We start from the raw sequence: 17,098 nt of genomic DNA on the forward strand, positions 1-17,098 counted from the left end.
GCCCCGTGCCCCCCACGCAGCTCTGCCACAGCCGTCCCACCCGCAGCCCTCCCGCTCCCCGCTCCCACGCTCTGCGCAGCGCTCAATTATGCCCCAGAGCACTCTGTCACTTACTCCTTCCACCCACAACTTTGCCAATTAACTCCGGCGCTCGCCTGCAGCCGCCCCGACTGTGCTCACCAGGGAACAGCACGCGGAGCCACGGGGAGGGCTGGGCAACAAACCCCACTGTGGGGCAGACACTCCCACCGTGGGGTCTCCCTGCAGCCAGAAATCAGCCTATGGCAAAGGATATTGAGCACCCCCGCAGCCGTGGGGCACACTGCAGCCATGGGGCGCACTGCAGCCTTGGGGTGCACTGCAGCCATGGGGCGCACTGCAGCCATGGGGTGCACTGCAGCCATGGGGTGCATTGCAGCTGGGACTGAGAGCTTCCCTCTGCATCCAGAGGGTTTGACACAAAGCAGCAGCAAACAGTGATGAAGCAGCCTGCGGGCACGAGCAGGTTTAGCACTTACACCACGGGATTGCAGGAGTGGCTGAGAAGGGTCCGGTGAGGGCAGCACAGCATCCCCTGACTCACACAGCAACAAAGCACTTAAGGATGAGCTCTTGCCACCAGCTCCTGCACCACTCCTACCTTGCCGTGAAGGCTGTGCCAGGCACGGGGACACACAGCACCCTCTGCCCCATGCTCTTCCCCAGAACTCCACATTTGGGGTGCAGCCCCAAACCCCAAGCCCTGCACCAATAGGGCACAGTGCACTTGAGGGGGGGTGGATTCCCCGGGGCTGCGGTGCCAGCGCTGCCCGGCTCTGCTCACAGATGAGTCACTGCTGGGAGAGGAGTGCTATTTAAAGGGCGTTATTCGTAGAAAACCGAGTTTTAATAACAGGGCATCAAACGAGGAGAAAATACCAAACTTCCAAGCGGAGCACATCTACTGCTCGGAGGCACAAGGGCTGAGCACAGCTCCTCTCCCTCCGACAGAAAGACACTGGGAGCCCTCAGCTGCTCCCTGCTGCTGCTGTGCAGGAGCATCCCCGGCCCCACGGCCCCACGGCAGCGGGGCACAGCACGGCCACGGCACAGGGGTGGGGCACAGCACGGCGACGGAGCGGTGCCGCGGGAGTGCGGGTAGAGACAGCACTGAGCTCGCTTTAAAAATAGATCAAACTCTCGGCTCCGGAGCCATTTCATTAGAGCAGTGCGAGCTGTTGGGCTGCTGACACCTCTGCGAAGTTTTGCTCGGGAGGAGGAACGATGATGACAGCAGCGCGGGGCTGTTTTCCAAAGGAGGAGGGAGGGAAGGAGCACCCAGCAGCACAGCGAACCCAGAGGGAGGAAAGCAGTGCCCTGGGCTCTGCTCTGCTGCAGAACTGAGGCCAACCCTGCTTGGACACAGCTCCTTTTTTGTTTTTTGGTTTTTTTGGGGGGACTTCCTTAAACCCAGAGCGCAGAGTGGCAGCTGCAGCTCAGGGATGGGGCCGGATCCCAAAATGGAGCACAACTCGGAGTGCTGAGCACACACTGCAGCCCCACAGTGTTCCCCTCAGTGGGCTCCCACGTGCTGTGCCCAGGCCCTCTGTGGGGCTGACAGGCTGTGTGGAATGGACCACAGCCCTGTGATGCGGGGACCTCGCTGCTGGGTGTCACCAGAGCCGTGCCACCACAGTACCACCACAGGGTCCCACGCCCTGCACCATGCCTGGGTGCCATCACCAGGGCAGCACACAAAGCTGTCCCCATTCCGTGGTCCCTAGGGCCCTATAGTGGCTGTCCTCAGCCCCTCCTGCAGCAGTCACCCCAGCTGGAGGGGCTGTGCCATAGGGATGTATTCCAACGCGGCCCCAGAGCACGCAGCCCCCGGCAGAGGCTCCCAGTGCTCCCCTTCTGTGTGCGCTGCAACTGACTCATGTTCGTAAAAGGAAAGCTGAGGGGAGGGGGGGGTAGGGGGGGATAAAAAAACAGAAATGCCTCCGAATCCAACCTCATAGAAAGCGTGGGAGCTCTCAGGAGAGGAGGAAAGCACTTTCTCTATAATTCACCTTTTGTCATTTAATCACCATCCCTCTTGCTGTGGTGCTGCTGGGTAACGGCTGCGAGTGGGGAAATCCACCTCGCAGTGCCCGGGGAGTGCTGCCTCCAGCTCCTCCAGCCCAACCACAGCCCCACACCTCCAGCCCTGGCTCTATTTGCCACCACGCTTTGCTCTGCTCTGAAGCAGATTACCGAGCAGAGGAGGAATGCCAGTGTCTTTTATAGAGAAATGTGAGCGATGCCCATGGAAGAGCTAATGTGCCATGGAAACAAGTTTGTGGCACACACAGCACCGCAGGAGTGAGCGTGGTGACATGTGGCTGCAGCACCAGGCTACCTTCCACGTGGTGCCATAGCCCTGAGCTATCCCATAGTCGGACTCCAGGGATGCACAGTGGCACCAGCACGGCTGTGGGGCTCCTCCAGACAGTGCTCATTGCAGAAAGCAGCGTGGGGCTTGGGACAGGCTCAAAGCTGCTGAATACGACCTTGGTGCAAATGGCTCCGTGTTGGTACAGCCTCAATCACACGGCAGGAAACTAAAGTCCCTCTGCAAGGCAGGGCCAGCTCTGGGAGCAAGGAGAGGAGCACTGCATCCCGCTGCCAGGAGAGCAGAGCTTTACTTAATGCAAGGAGAGGAAATAAAGTCCTCAGCAAGAGGAATAAAGCTCACAGAGAGTGGTCCCAAAACAAAGCTCACAGGATCAGAGCCACAGGATCCAGGGAGCACCAGAACAGTGTGCATGGCACAGAGCACAGCTCCCAGCAGCAGGGGAAGGGCAGAGCACACAGAGCCCGACAGCACGGAGCAGCACCAAGCCAGTGGGATGCACTGAGAGGCAGCAGGGCCCTACCAAAGCTGCAGCCCTCCTGCAGAGTGGGCAGAGCACACAGCCCAGCACGGCAGCGTGGGCAGCAGCAACACCGGGCACCGCTGGCCCCGAGCAGCACCGAGTATGGAGCACCACACGTAAGGACCACGCGAGAGTTTCTGCTCTAACCTGGAAAAACACGCAGAGAAACATCTAGGTACATTACTCAGTTCCAAGCTGACTATGAGTCACCACCTCCTGCATCTGTGAGGGGAAAAAAAAATAGCAAGTGTGTTTCTGGGTTGCTTGCATGGGAGGAGAGAGATTTCCAGGAGAAACGAGGAGGGGCGGCTGCACTCTGTGCGTGGCATCAGCCCATCCAGAGCTGCAGCAGCACAGGGCATCTCGTGGGGCACATCCCCACCGGGGGCTGAGCACAGCGTTCTGGGATCCCCACTGCCACGCACCCCAACACCACAGGCCACCCGGAGCGCACAGCTAACAGAGCATCCATCCCATAATAAACAGAACGAGCTATTTATAAACCCCCAAACCTCCACTTTTATTATTATTACCATCATCCCCCCCCCCCACCTCCCCACCAAAACAAAGCAGTAAATAAAGAAACCAGAGCCGGTGCTGAGCGCAGCCCAGCGCGGATCCGCGGCTCTGCAGCGCTGTGCCGCTCCCCAGGCAGTGCCCAGCGGAGCAGATGGCCGCGTGGGCACGAGGTAGCAGCCTCCTGGCAATCCGAACAGCTGTTACCGTTAGAAAATGCTAATTGCCATCAATCAGGACAGCACCTACCCACATTTACATGCAGGCACCAAAAAAAAAAAAAAAATAGACGGCTAAATTTCGCCCCAGTACAACGCTCGCTGCATGTTAAGTAACCGGAGCTGCTGTGCTGCTGCAACGGGGACGGCCCCGGCGATGGGCACAGCAGTGCCCACGGGTGGGGGCCCCACAGCTCCTCGTGCTCCTGGAGCATGAAGCTCTCCATCCCTGGAGAGCAGTTTATCAGATCCCGATCCCAGCGCAGTGTCAGCGCAGTGGGGCAGCCCTCTCCCCGCAGCCCCCATTGGGTGCACTGGCATTGGGGCACCGCTGCCGGCCTCGCACGGCCCTGTGCTGAGCCATGCTCTGGCTGCAGCCCCGTGTGAGCAGGTTGCAGCACTGCTGCTCGCTCCATGCAGCTGAGGGAATGGCTCTGAGCTGCAAGGTCACTCAGCAGCACCATCTGTCCGTGCACCGCGGGCCTCACCCTGGGGAGAGCAGGAGGAGGATGATACCAGCACACCAAGGGCCGTCCCCCCCAAGCAGTGGATGGAGGCACCACTGGGGTGCACCCACCTTGCTCATTTGGGACCACACACCCTGACAGTTCCAGGCTCCCTCTCTGCACTGTCGCGCCAGGGATTATTTTGGGGAGCTGAAGTCACTTGCACACAGGCTCTGAAGTCACGCTCGTCTCTGCTCATGCTACGTCTCCCATGCCTCAAAGTGTCACAACAAGAGAGCTATCTCTGTCGAGGCTGTCGTCCCCCACACGTGCTGTCCCAGATGCGCTCCTGCAGCATTCCCAGTGCCACAGTGTGGGGCTGCCAGCACTGCTGGGAGCACGGGGACAGGGCCACGCCGAGCCCGGCCACTACATAAACATCAGACCTGAGTTCATGTGCAGACTTCATAACGAGGAGCACTTCCAGCACACATCAGCTGCTGAGGCACACCCCGCTGCTCGGGGACACCGATCCCCGTGCCACTGCCACAGCCTCAGTAATGCTGCCCCAGGATAACAACCAATGCTCTCAGCCCACCCCAGTGGGAGCAGCCCAGCTCCTGGCCCTACCCCAACCCCAGGATCCCAAACCAGCCCCGGGACCCCCATGCTGGCCGTGCAGCAGCACGCTGTCCCGCAGCAAGCCCTGCTGTGCTCGAGATTGTTTCCATATGGGAGCACCAAGCAGAGCTGCCAGCTCCCGGCTCCAGCGCTTGCTGCTACATCTGGAAGCTCTTCTCACCCTTAATTGTTCTTAATGCTTTAACACGCGGAGTGACTAATAAGACACTAATTGGGCAGCGTTAACAGCGAGAGGCGGTGTGGGGAGCGCGGCTGGCAGTGCCCTCCGTGCTGTGCTGGTTCTCTCTGCCATGGTGCTGCAAATGTCAACGAAACCAACGCCACTTTCGCTTCTTGGCCTGTCCCAAAGCGGTGAGCAATCCCAGCTCCCAAAGGCACGGGGGGAGCCAGGATCTGCACATTTCAGCTCGCTGTCCCACAGCCACTTGTTGCAGCCGAGGAGCTGGGGGAGAGGAGAGTGGCTGCAGCACAGGGGCTTGGGGCAGGGGAGGCTTTCATTGCGGAGTCCAGGAGAGGGGGGCAGAGGACGGGGACGCACAGGGATGCGTGGCCCCACTGCAGGAGCTGGGGTCCCCCAGCCCATCCCGTCCCGTGGTGCATCAGCTCTGCCCCGGGCACACTGAGCTCACTGGATCTGCTCTACAGCGGGAAATAGCACAAATCTTGTTACACACCGCCTAAGCCTCCCTGGGCATGTTTTCTATAAATCTCCTGGAATTTATTATATGATAACTAGCCTGGAAAAGCCAAATTAAATCCACAGCCAAGAAACTGACTTTCAAGTGTGACCCAATTTCCTCACTCGGAGGGGAGGGGGGAGAGGGGATCCCGGTGACAGCCGCTCCCGGGCTGACCTCCCCCTGCAGCCGCTCCCCGTCCTCCCCCTCGCCGCAGCCCCGCGCTGACTTTGGGGATGGATCCGCAGCCTTTCATGTCTAAGCGGATCTAGCACTCCCACTCACGGAACAAAAGCGCCTCGAGGGCTCCCCTTTCTGATGTTTCCCCATTGCTCAGCTTCAAGCCTTCCTTCCAGGAGCGCTTTCCTCGCGGGGAGGGCTCTCTTGGATTGAAGGATGACAGGGAGCGTCTCCGCGGGGCTCGGTGACGCGCCGGCTGCTTTCGCAGCGAGGACACATCTGTGAGATCCCTGAGCCGAGCCGAGCCAAGCCCTGGGGCTGGGGATGCTGCGTGGCCGCCCAGCGACAGCCCCCCCCCCCAAATCCATCCCACAGCACCCGGCGGCGGTGCGGGGCACGGGGCGGTGCGGGGCTGTGCAGCCCCGGGGGATGGGCTCGGGCTGTTGTTCTGGAACGGCGTGCACTGGCAGAGCTGCATGTGGGAAGCTTGCATAATAGCGGCAGCCCACACTACGCCTGCTCCTACCCAGCATGATCAGACCCTCGCTTTCATGAGCAATAACATCCACCCAAAGTTTTCTAAAAGACGAAAAAAAAAAAAAAAAAAGCACTTCAAGGTGATACACAGAGCTCAGCTTCCTTTGCTGCCTTCAAGCTGATTAATGCAGCCGGGGAAATACATCTGCACAGCCTCCTTGCAGAGCCTTCGCTTTAATCCTTCTCTCAGGACAACCTCTGCCCCCAGTGAGGGGATGCAGCTCCTCCAGTTCACGCTCATTTTCCCATTGCAGAGCGCTCCCGTGGGATGGGGGGGGGGTTCTCCCCGCACCCCTGGGTGCTGCATGCACCCAGCATCGTGCAGGCTGGTGCTGCTTATGATATGCAGCTCCAATTGATGGGGGTAGGTTCCAACTACAGCAGCACCCACCCCACGGGTGGTGGCACGCTCTGAGGAAGTTCCCCAGGAGCATTCACACCCAGGCAAGGACCTCGTGGGCCTTGCCCAGTGCCAGTGCCAGGCACGCAATGGCTCAGATCAGACATGGGCTGCAGCACCAGGTACAGCCCCAGGGAAGCAGGACATGGCCCCCGCCCCACGGAGACCACGCGCTCCCTCCACGCCCAGCTGTGTGGGGATGGACAGACAGACGTACCTTGGGGATGGAGAGGTGCTGTGGGAGCACGCTGGAGCTCACGCTGGTGTCTGTCCCTGTGTGTGGTCAGGAAGAGCCGTCAGGGTCTCACAGCAGCGGCTGCTCAGCCTGCAAGAGAGAGGGAGAGGCTCCAGTGCCGTCCCTGTGTAGGCATCACCACTAATAACGGAGGAGGATGCAGCACAGCAGCTGAGCAACACAGCTTGCAGGGGCTCATGTATGCTTTTGCCCCATCCCAGCATACAACTCACCATCAGAGTGTGTCCTATCTGGCTGCAGGGGGCACAGTGTGGCCCCCCAGGCTCAGGGCTCCCCCTTGGTGGGGGCATCCCAAAGCAGAATCAGCAGGGATGGGGTGAGGCAAACACTCCCAGCCCTTCAGCTCCCACTCAGGGGCAGTGCAGTCCCACACTGTGTCCAAACAGCTCCATTTTGCTTTCTCCACACAGGACAGAGTGATCCTTTATTGCATACTCCCTGCTGTTGAGGCCTTTCTTCCCATGGCAGGTGGGACAGCATCAATCTTGGCACTGAGCATTCACCATCTACTCCATGACCTCCAGCAGCAGCCCCCCCGCCCCATGTGAGTGATGGAGCCTGTGGTGTGGTGAGACAGGCCCCACACCAGGAGCAGATTTGTCCCCACGGCAGAATGGGGGGCAGAAGGTGGCAGATAAGTCACTGGGAACCAGTGGGAGCAACTCTCAAGGTCCTCTAAGGTTGGCTTGGTACAGAGCAAAAAGAAGAGGGAAAAAGAGTGCCCACAGTGGCATGGTGCACTTGCAACCCTCCCGTTCTGAGCACAGGGGAAAGGCAGCACAGAGCTCTTGGTGAGGGTCGGTGAAGACACCAGGACAGAGCACTTCCAGTGGCACCACCAGCACAGATCTGAGAAGGATCCCAGCAGCGAGCAGCGCCGTGCCCGGATGGGGCCATCAGAGTCTGTGCAGCAGCCACACGGCCGCCCCATCCCATAATGCTGCCAAGGGACCGAGAGCCCACAGAGCAAATCGGGCACCAGCACTGTGCACGGGGTACCCTCAGCCCCAGGCATCCCCACTGCACGCAGCCTGCAGCAAGCACTGCACCTGTGAGGACACAGAGAGCCCTGGGGAGGAGAGGACCCACAGCCATGCAGGGAGTCCCGAGGCTTCCCCAACCTGCAGGAATTCCCCTTCCATCCAATTATTCCTGCTCATTAGGCTCTGCTCCTGATTAACGCGTGTAGCAAGAGTGCAGCTCAACAGAACCGTACGCCTCAAAGCCCCTCCCCAGCCCCCGCCATCAGTCACCTCTGAAGTCAATCTGTCACAGCCCAATTTCCTAATCCACCCTGCACGGAAACCCATTTGCTGCTCTCTCTCAAATTAAGCTCCACTCGCAGCTCTGCTCCTCTCCTCCTTTGATTATTTTTGTTACCAGACACCGAAGCGGAGCGCGGGGTTAAGTGGAGATTCAGCCGTGCAGGCTCCTGAGAGCGGTTTTTAATCACACACACAGCTCCTGAGCTCTCCCACCGGCACGGCCTCCGTTAATCACCGCCAAACCGCTTCCCACGGGCAGGGAACCCACGGCCCCACAGCACCCACAGCCCGCTGGGCTCCCCTCCTCGCCACCTCCTTCCCAACAAGGACACATCCACCCGCACTTCCACTCTGGCATTGCAGGGTTTATCCAAGATGGGAAAAAAAACCTGGGATGCTTAAGACCCGAAGGAATGACATGGAGCTGTGTCAGGGGAGTGGGCACGGCCTCGAGATGCTGGAGCTCAGGGAGTGATGGGACACCGCTCTCTGACATAGGGTTTGGGTTCTGTGGTCCCCATGGGATTCTTCCAGCTGGGGATACTGTATGACTCTATGCTTACGTGCAATGAATGTGGGACAGGGGAGCGTGTTACTGATCCGCAGGAGCACCGCTCCCTGCGTGCTGCTGAGCTGGTCCCTGACAATAAACCACTGCGATTGGATCTACAACCCAACCCTGGGAAGGCTGAGGAGAGGGTTTATCAAAGTCAGCAGCACCCCGGGGAGGAGACGGAGCGATAACGGGCACTGCGGCAGCGGCTGTGATCCCAAGGCCAACCCCAATACCACCGCAACCACTCGTTTTTGGGCTGCCAGGAGGATGCTCTGCCCCAACCCATCTCTGCAGGACAAGTGCCCATAAACATCTGTGACTCGGGGTTTCACTGCGGCAGCACGGCTACGCAGAACAGTCCTTTTGGGCGAGGGGTTGGGGGGGGGGGCAGGCAGAGGGGAGGGCTCTGGAGGTGAACTCGAGCAGCTATTCTCCTTTTGTTCCAGCAGCGGGGAAAGCGGGGACTCTTTCAGCAGCAAATGCACTGAAGCAGCACTCGGAGCCTGTGCAGCCCCAGATAGAGCGGCTGCGGCAGCTGAGATCAGGAGCTATTTCCCACTTATCTGCACCGTGCTGATATCTGTGCAGCAGAACACAGCGTTGGGTAATAGGATTTCGATGCTGAACAGAAGATGTTTCTCCCCAAGCCTCGCTTACGTCACACCTGGAGGTATCCGTGGCCATAGAGGTGACACAGAGGAAGGCTAAAGACTCTGAACTCCTGCGCTGAGGGAGCAGCTTCAGCTGCAAAGCAGCAGAATGAAAGTAATCCAAAGAGCAGAGCTCAACCCCACACCCGTGCATCCCCAAAACCACAACGCACACCCTCCTGCTGCCACCGGGCCCCGCGTGGAGGGCCCCTGGGGCTGCAGGCGAGCAGCGGCCGTGCCATCAGCATGCAGGGCTGCAGAGCCCGAGATAACGAGCTCCGCACGGTGCATGCTGCTCACGATGTGCAGTGCAAAGTCCTGAAAGCTGCAGGCAGGGAAGGCTGAGTGAGCCAAAGGAAGGGGCTCATTAAGGAGCAGAGCGGGCAGCAGCGAGGTGCTGGGAGCAGGATGCGTCCCGCTCGCTGTATTTGCATGTTGGAGCCCAGCTCTGGAGAACACGGAGTTATCACGGCCTCATTTAGTACTCAAGGTGCATTTCTATGAGATTAAAGGGCTGGGAATGAAGGGAGAGACAGGGACGGAGCTGGAGGAGAAACCATCTTGAACAACAGGATGGAGAAAGCCTCAGGAAGTGCCTGGGGAGGGAGTGCCCTCATGCAGACAGTTGCTGCAAGCGCAGCCCCCCTCGGGCATCTCACTGTTAGGAACATCCTCTAACCCTCAGTGCATTTCCCAGTGCTCAGGACGAGGGAAGCAGCAGTAACCCCCAGCCAGGGCAGCCCTGACCTCATCCCACAGGGACTGTGAGGGCAGTGGGTGCCTGGGGGGAGAGCATGGGCAGCACCTGCTGCGGGGGGGCCGGTGCCAGAGGAGCAGTGCAGTCCGTTCCTCTGCACAAGTGCATTAAGTATTCCACACAGCACTTTTGCTGTAAATCACTTCCTATTCAGGCTCACTGCTGAGGGTCTCTGAAGGTCGATTTTCCATGGTTATGACAACAAAAACTAAAATTGGGTCAAACCTGAAAGGTATTATCTTCCTCCAAGCTGCTAAATGCACAATAGTAATGAGGTTGGTTAAGCAATTCACCCACAGACTGCATTATTTGCTCTGAAGATGTATTAACCAGTTAAATGAGCGTGATAAGGCAGCTCTGCTTATTTCCCCCAGCAGCACGCAGAGATCTGAGGCTCTGGGTCTCTGCATCCCGGCTAATAACCGCGACCGCAGCTGCTCCGACAAAGCACCGCGCCGCTGCGGGCCGGGCTCTGCCTGCCTGACCCACAGAAAGGGAACAGGAGCTTTAAAGGCACCCCGCAGCTGAGAGCTATTTGAAAAAATAATTATACCTCCTCCCTCCCCTTGCTTTTCCTTCTTGTTAAACGCTCGCCCCCACCCCGATCTCCCCGTGCGTTAGGGTTAGGGTCTCCCCAAGCTGATCCTGGCTGCAGTGGATTTCGGCATCCAACCCGACCCACCTGCAGCAGGTCATCACGTGCCCATGTCAGAGCTGTCTGTGCCCACAGCAGTGATCTCTCTCTGCTGGCACATGGGGCTGCTGAGCTGTGGGCAGGGGCTGTCTCGGTGGCACCAGCACGGAGCTGGCAGCGGTGGGATGCAAGGAAAGTGTGTTTGCATGGGATTTCTGCTGCTTTTCTGAAAACAAACACCACTCGTGTAAATGGAACTGATGTAAACAAGCATGACCCCAAAATCCATGCGCAGCTGTAACAGGAGGGAAGGAGGGAGAGAGGAGGAAGAAACACTTCCGTTAATCCCTATAATGATAAGATGGAGAAGTTCAAATGGAACAGAAAGCATCTGTGCCTGCAGCAGGACAGGACTGCCACGGAGCCCTCACGGTGCCATCCTCGCACCATGCAGCCCCAGTACCCTGCAGGGACGGTCCCAGAAGGTACTGTTGTTCCCTCTGGTGCTCCAGCTGGTGCTCTGCCAGCAGGCAGTAGGTGCGTGGAGAAGTGCCAGCACTTTCTAGCACAGAAGGATGGAGGTACCCTGAAGTTGGATCCTTGTCAGCAGCTCTGGGAGCAGCACCTCCGCCAAGCACGGGTCCGAAATGTGGCTGCAAGATGGTACCTGGGGAGCACCAGAGAAGGAGCTATGGAGCAGCTCCAGGGCACTCCAGGCAGGAAAAGGGCTGTTCTCTGTCACTGCCAAAAGATGGATACAAAAAGGCAGACACACAGGGAAAGACAGCACGGGTGTCCTCAGCAGGGATGGGACAAGGGGAGCTGCCCTGGAGGACGCCCGTCCCGGCTGCACGCAGAGTGCTGCCTCTCAAGGTGACACCCTGGCTGCTCAGGGATGCCTTCACCACTCCTCCAGCCATTATTAGATCTTAAACTCTTTCCCTCGCCATCTGCCACTCACTACTCACATTTTAAGGACGGAAATGACAGCTTCCCCGTGATCAGCCCTCTGGAAACCCCGCAGGGCTCAGTGTCATGGAATGAGGAAATTTGTAATTCTGCTTGAGGAGGACTGCGACCTCTGATCACACATAGTGCTCAGACCTGGCTTGCTCCATCCCTGGTCCACGGCAGCTTGGAGAGCTCTGCCCCATGACTGTGAGCCATCACTGCTCCAAACCCCAGAGAGCTTCACCCGCAGCACAGTCCTCTGGAGCAATGCTGCCTGCTCGTTCCCTCCATGCCACAGCTTTCAGATCTCTCAGCCTTCCACACATCCGCTGCACAAATCCAACCCAAGATGCACACCCAACCCAACACACACCCAAACCAACATACCCACATTGCCAGGGCCAGTACCCAGTTCTGCCACTGCTGCAAGAAAGGCAATTCATGCCCACAACATGTGTTTCTCAGGGAAACACGAGCATCTCCCACCCCCATGGGGGGGTTTCATGCTATAGAGGCTCCAGGACATACAGTGATGATGTGATGCCCCAGGGTCCCCAGATGCCACTGCACTGAGCTCTGCACCACTGCTGCTCCAGGTAACTGCCATAGCACTTGAGCCCCACTGCCTTTTTGCAACGATGTCAGTGAAGGGAGGGAGCCAGGAATGCCAGGAGAAGCGTTCCTCATTGTGGGGAATTGGATCACCTGAAGACTGGCAACAGCCCATGGCCTGGAGAGACAAGCCCCAGATTTATGAGCAGCACGGATGCAGAGACAGAGGAGCTCTAGTGAACCTGGTTAAAAGCTCATGGGAAAGGCGACAGTGAAAGATGGGAGCCACCAGGCAACTCCACCTCTCCAGAATGAAAACTAAAGCAGCACAAGAACTGAGCCCACCACCTGACACCCCTGCACCCAGGAACCGTGCAGCAGAACCGGCGTGACCCCAGACCTGGCACACAGGGGGCACGCACAGGGCACAGAGAGCCTGGCTGCTGCCCCCTGAATCCGTGCATTAATTAACATTCCACATGTAAAGTTAGGATTGTAATTACCACAGCTGATTAACAGGCCGAAGGTAGCCCGTCTCCGAGGGAGCAGATTAACAGAGGCTCTCTCAAGCTCCTGCTCTCACCTCAGCACTGCTGATGCATTTTAAGCAGGGCACGATGGCCCCACCAGCAGTGATTAATGGGCTCTGAGGACGTGCAGTGGCTCGGCCCTGATGCTTTTCCCACACACCACGATGGGATGGGATGGCACAATGCTCCCCCAGAGCTGTGCCCTGCCCTGGGACATCCCTGCCACCAGGCCTGCTGCTCACAGGGAACCACACATCCTTTGGATGTGGAAACACGGAAACCTTCCCACCTCTGTGCTTCTCTGTCCCTGCTCCATGCCAGACTCTGTGCAACGCTTCGTACCGTGCTCCTTGCAATGCACTGTGCCCTGCTCAGTGCTCTGCTCCATGCAGTGCTCCGTGCCCTGTTCTGTGCATCGACCCAGGTAGTGCAAAAGGGAGGGCAGCAGGAGGGAGCCTAATGAGACACCAATAATTACCAGCAGATCAGACGATCAGCTGTAATTAAGCCCTATCCACAGGCAGACCGCTCGGCTGCAGACTTTCTTCCTTCCTTTTCCCCAAGACTGCAAAATAAATTATCCTGCAAAGTTAGCCGAGGCTGAGCTATGGAAACAATTAAACAAAAATTAAATCTAATTCATTTATACTCTGAGCACAAAGTGGATAATGTGGGGGTTTTCTTCTCTCTCCTCTCTTTGCCTTGGTGTTACAGAGGACTATTATGGGAAATTAATCACGGGGAAAAGCAATGAACGTGATCTATCGCTCTTTAAAAGTGCACTGTAGTGATTATATAAAAATCTATTAGAGCAGCCAGGAAATTTAAGAGTGACACCATTTAAAAGGAAAAAGGAGACGGGGCCGGTGGCAACAGGGATCAATTTCTGCACAGACGGATCCTTGAAAGAAGGAGCAGGAGGAGGTCAGCCCGTGGGGGGGCACAGCTGCATGCCACCAAATGCAGCTGTGCCCCAGAGCAGAGCTGGGGCTGCAGCACAGGCACAGCAATGCACGGGGGCACAACGGGGCTGCCTGTGGGGGAGCAACGAGGGGGGGCAGGGGCTGCTCTGGACAGCACCCACGGTTAGAAGCAGGGCTGACCACGACACTCTGAGCCCATAGGGATTGGGCATGAGGAGCTGCCCCCCCAGTACCCACGCAGCCACGTAAAGGTTGTGGTAAAACCTTTGTCTGGGCAGATTCCATCACAAATCCTCACCCCAGGGTCAGCCTGATGCTTTCATGGAATCATCAGTCCCAGGGGATGCATTACCACTGTGCCCAGCACAATGCCACTGGAGAAAGACCCCATCCCAGGAGGGGACGGCAGACATCCCTGTACCCCAGGTTCTCAGCACAGCCATCCTGGGGATGGACGTACCCACATGGTACCCCATTCTGGAAGTGAACAGAGCTGGCTCAGATGAGCCCTGGGCAGCTCAAGCTGGTGGAAATGAGTGATCTTTAAGGTCCCCTTCAATCAGAGCCACTCTGATGGTATGCTACACTTGGTAGAGACCAAAGGGGATGTGGGGAGGTGGCAACCCATGCCCCAATGGCACCACAGTGCTGCAGGGCAGTGCAGGGAGGTCCCAGCCCACAGCATGCCCAGGCCATTGCCCCAGAACCAATCTTTACCAACAATCCACTTGTGCAATAATGCAGGCAAACGCCTTGATGTGAATTTAATGGAAGTTCCTCCTCCCTACCAGGCTAATGGAGACAAAACCCACACCGCGCTCCCTCCGATGCATCTTTTCAAAAGAATATTTTCTGAAATCGTTGAAAAGAAAGAAAGAAAAAAAAAACCCTTTGATCTCAGCAGCCCATTTGTTTAGTCCACGCCGGGATTTAATTGAGGAGGGACGTCCTTGAATAAACGCAGACATGTCCTCGCTCCCCGGGAAGTTCGCTTGAAGCCAAAGCACCGCTGCGCGAGGCTTTCTGCTCACACAGGGGCACGCTGGGATGGTGTCACCCACGGTCCCACAGCACCTGATGGACGTAGGGAGGGGGGATGGAGGATGCTGCTGTCCCTTTGCCAGCAGTTCAGCCCAGTGCCAGCACCGGGGTGAGATGCTGTGAGGGTGAAGCTGCAGCCCGGGCTGGGATGTGCCTCTGCTGCAAGGGAACAGGAGCGGGGCTCATCCTCCTCCATCACTGCCAACCCCAAAGGTGGACTCGGACCCGGGGGAGTAATTAACGGTGATAAAAGTGAGCACAGGGAGAGAGGACACAGGGAACTCCCTGCTCATTGAAGCTGTTGCAGCCTTCATCCCATGGTAACAGCAGCTCCTTTTCTCCCCACAGGTTCCCCCCCCCCAAGGGTGCAGCTCCCCCCCATTGCTGGGCTGGGGGCACCCCACAGCTCCCAGACCCCTGAGCTGCACAGAGGCCAACGGCGAGCTGATTAAAGCAATTAGGGCTTTAAATAGTAACATCAGAGTGGCTCATCAGCGCTGAAGAAGCAGTCAAGTGACAGGGCTGAGGATCCTATTTAGGGACGCAGTTGGCACAGCATCCCAAGCCCTGGGCCCTTGCACAGCGGGGCCGTGCCATGGGGCACCCACCCCACACCCAGGCAGCACTGTCCTCTTCTTAGACTCCTTATTCCACTTATTTTATAAAGGCTCTGCGAAGGGAAACGTGGGAAGAATTGAGCACAGCTTCTCTGGGAGGCAGCACCACACACCAGCATCCAAAAAGTACCTTTTGCAATAGATAAAACAGAACACGCACGTTTTGTCTGTTTGGACTCAAACCTGATATGGCAGAGATTTAAGGCAGTCTGGTGGGAAATCCGTCTATTTTAGTATATAAGAATCTCCAATCACAAAGAAATCTGGACACAAATACAGATGCAGGAGCAGCACAAACAGCCGTGAAATGCTCCATTCCTTTCCTTCTGCTCTCTGATTTCCTGCCCTTGGATTTGTTTCTTGCTACTGCTGGTGAGCTGCTGCATGCAGGTGGATGCAGCACAGCCCCAGCACCTCCTGGGACAACAGCAGCAGAGTGGGAGCAATGGGATGGCATGGGATGGGATAGCATGGCATCAGATGGGACGGGAGAGGATGGGATAGGATAGGAGGGAATGGGATGGGACAGGATAGGATAGCATCACAGGCAATGGGAGGGGGATGGGAAGGCATGGAAGGGGAGATCCCACCACGGGGATCCGCTGCTCTCAGGTGGGGACAGGAGAGAACAGCACAGGAGTGGATCCGGAGCAGAGCCACTCATCGTCTTCCTGAGAGCTCAGGAGATGCTGTAGGAGGGTACTGGCAGAGGCATTTACATTTATTTATAGGCATTTCTGTGGCGCTCAATTAAACGCTGTGGTGGAGATATTGCAGCGTGAAGAGTATTTAGAGCCACTTAACACCTCTGAGTCGGCACAAGCCCATCTGATCCCCACAGTGAACTGGGGCAGAGAGAACTGGGGGCTGTCCTGCACAGCACGCTCCGGACCTGGGAGGGTGGACTGACTGCAGAGCATCCCTCACCTCACTCTGTGCTCTGCAGGAGGGGCACAGACTGCATGCCCCCCTCCATCCCTGGGCAGAGCCCAGCTCTGCAGCCTCACAACCCGAAGGGAGCACTGCTCAGTGCATTCCTGCCCCTCCATGGGGGCTCACCCAACAGGGCTCAGGGCCACCCTGCTGCCCCCCCCCCCCCCCGGGCTTGCCCCACACAGCCGGGCTCGTGTTGCTTACAAATGGATGCAATTAAGTTGATACTGCAGCGGGACAGTAATTGCTGTTTCCTTAGCTTGGCAATACGACCCCGGAAACCCCCATTATCCTAATCACTGTCAACCGAACACAATCGCAGCGCGCATACAAACCCGGTGAGCACCGTGGTGAAATATAACACCGCAGAAGGCTGAACCGTTCCATAAATCTGCTCAGCACTTAACGCTGCCTGCTAAATGGCCCCGCTTAATTATAGCTCTATAAACATGACTTTATAGCAATATCAATACCGTCAAAAATCAATCCTGCCGACGGACACCTGCCTGCGGGTGCACACGCACACAGCCTGCGGGGCACACGCACACAGGGGACACCCGTGGGTGCCACCTGCTCGGCCCCACTGCTCGCTGTCCCCATGGCATGCGGTGACCGACCCCGCTGGGAGCCGTCCCTCGCTGCCAAACCGCCGCCACAACATTAGCATTACAACCCACACCGATCTTTGTCAATTACGCTCCAGTATTTGAGCTCTAACCAGCTTTAAATTGAATCAGGACGAAATCATCAGTATAAAAAGAGCCCGCACCAGCCTTTCAATTCCAGCACTGGGAAAAAAAAAAAGTTATACATCTCATAATGGCCTTCTACCCCATAATGAACAGGAAAAATAAATTAGATTCCCAGCTAAGGGTATATTTATACAATTTCATTATGTGCCCATGAGCAAGTCTGGTTTTCAC

At 57.3% G+C, this 17,098-nt stretch overlaps 1 protein-coding gene across 1 annotated transcript in view; it reads right to left on the reverse strand.

The window, feature by feature from the left end:
• Positions 1–6,755, reverse strand: part of RBFOX3 (RNA binding fox-1 homolog 3) — a 57,125-nt gene extending 50,370 nt beyond the window's left edge. The window contains exon 1 of the mRNA XM_065735355.1: positions 6,728–6,755. The gene's annotated coding sequence lies outside the window, so the exon portion shown is untranslated. The remainder of the gene's footprint in view (positions 1–6,727) is intronic.
• Between the last annotated feature and the right edge of the window lie 10,343 nt (positions 6,756–17,098).

Source organism: Cyrtonyx montezumae, unplaced genomic scaffold, assembly GCF_038088225.1.
Source record: "Cyrtonyx montezumae isolate F1298 unplaced genomic scaffold, pur_monq_1.0 scaffold_19, whole genome shotgun sequence".
Taxonomy (NCBI): domain Eukaryota; kingdom Metazoa; phylum Chordata; class Aves; order Galliformes; family Odontophoridae; genus Cyrtonyx; species Cyrtonyx montezumae.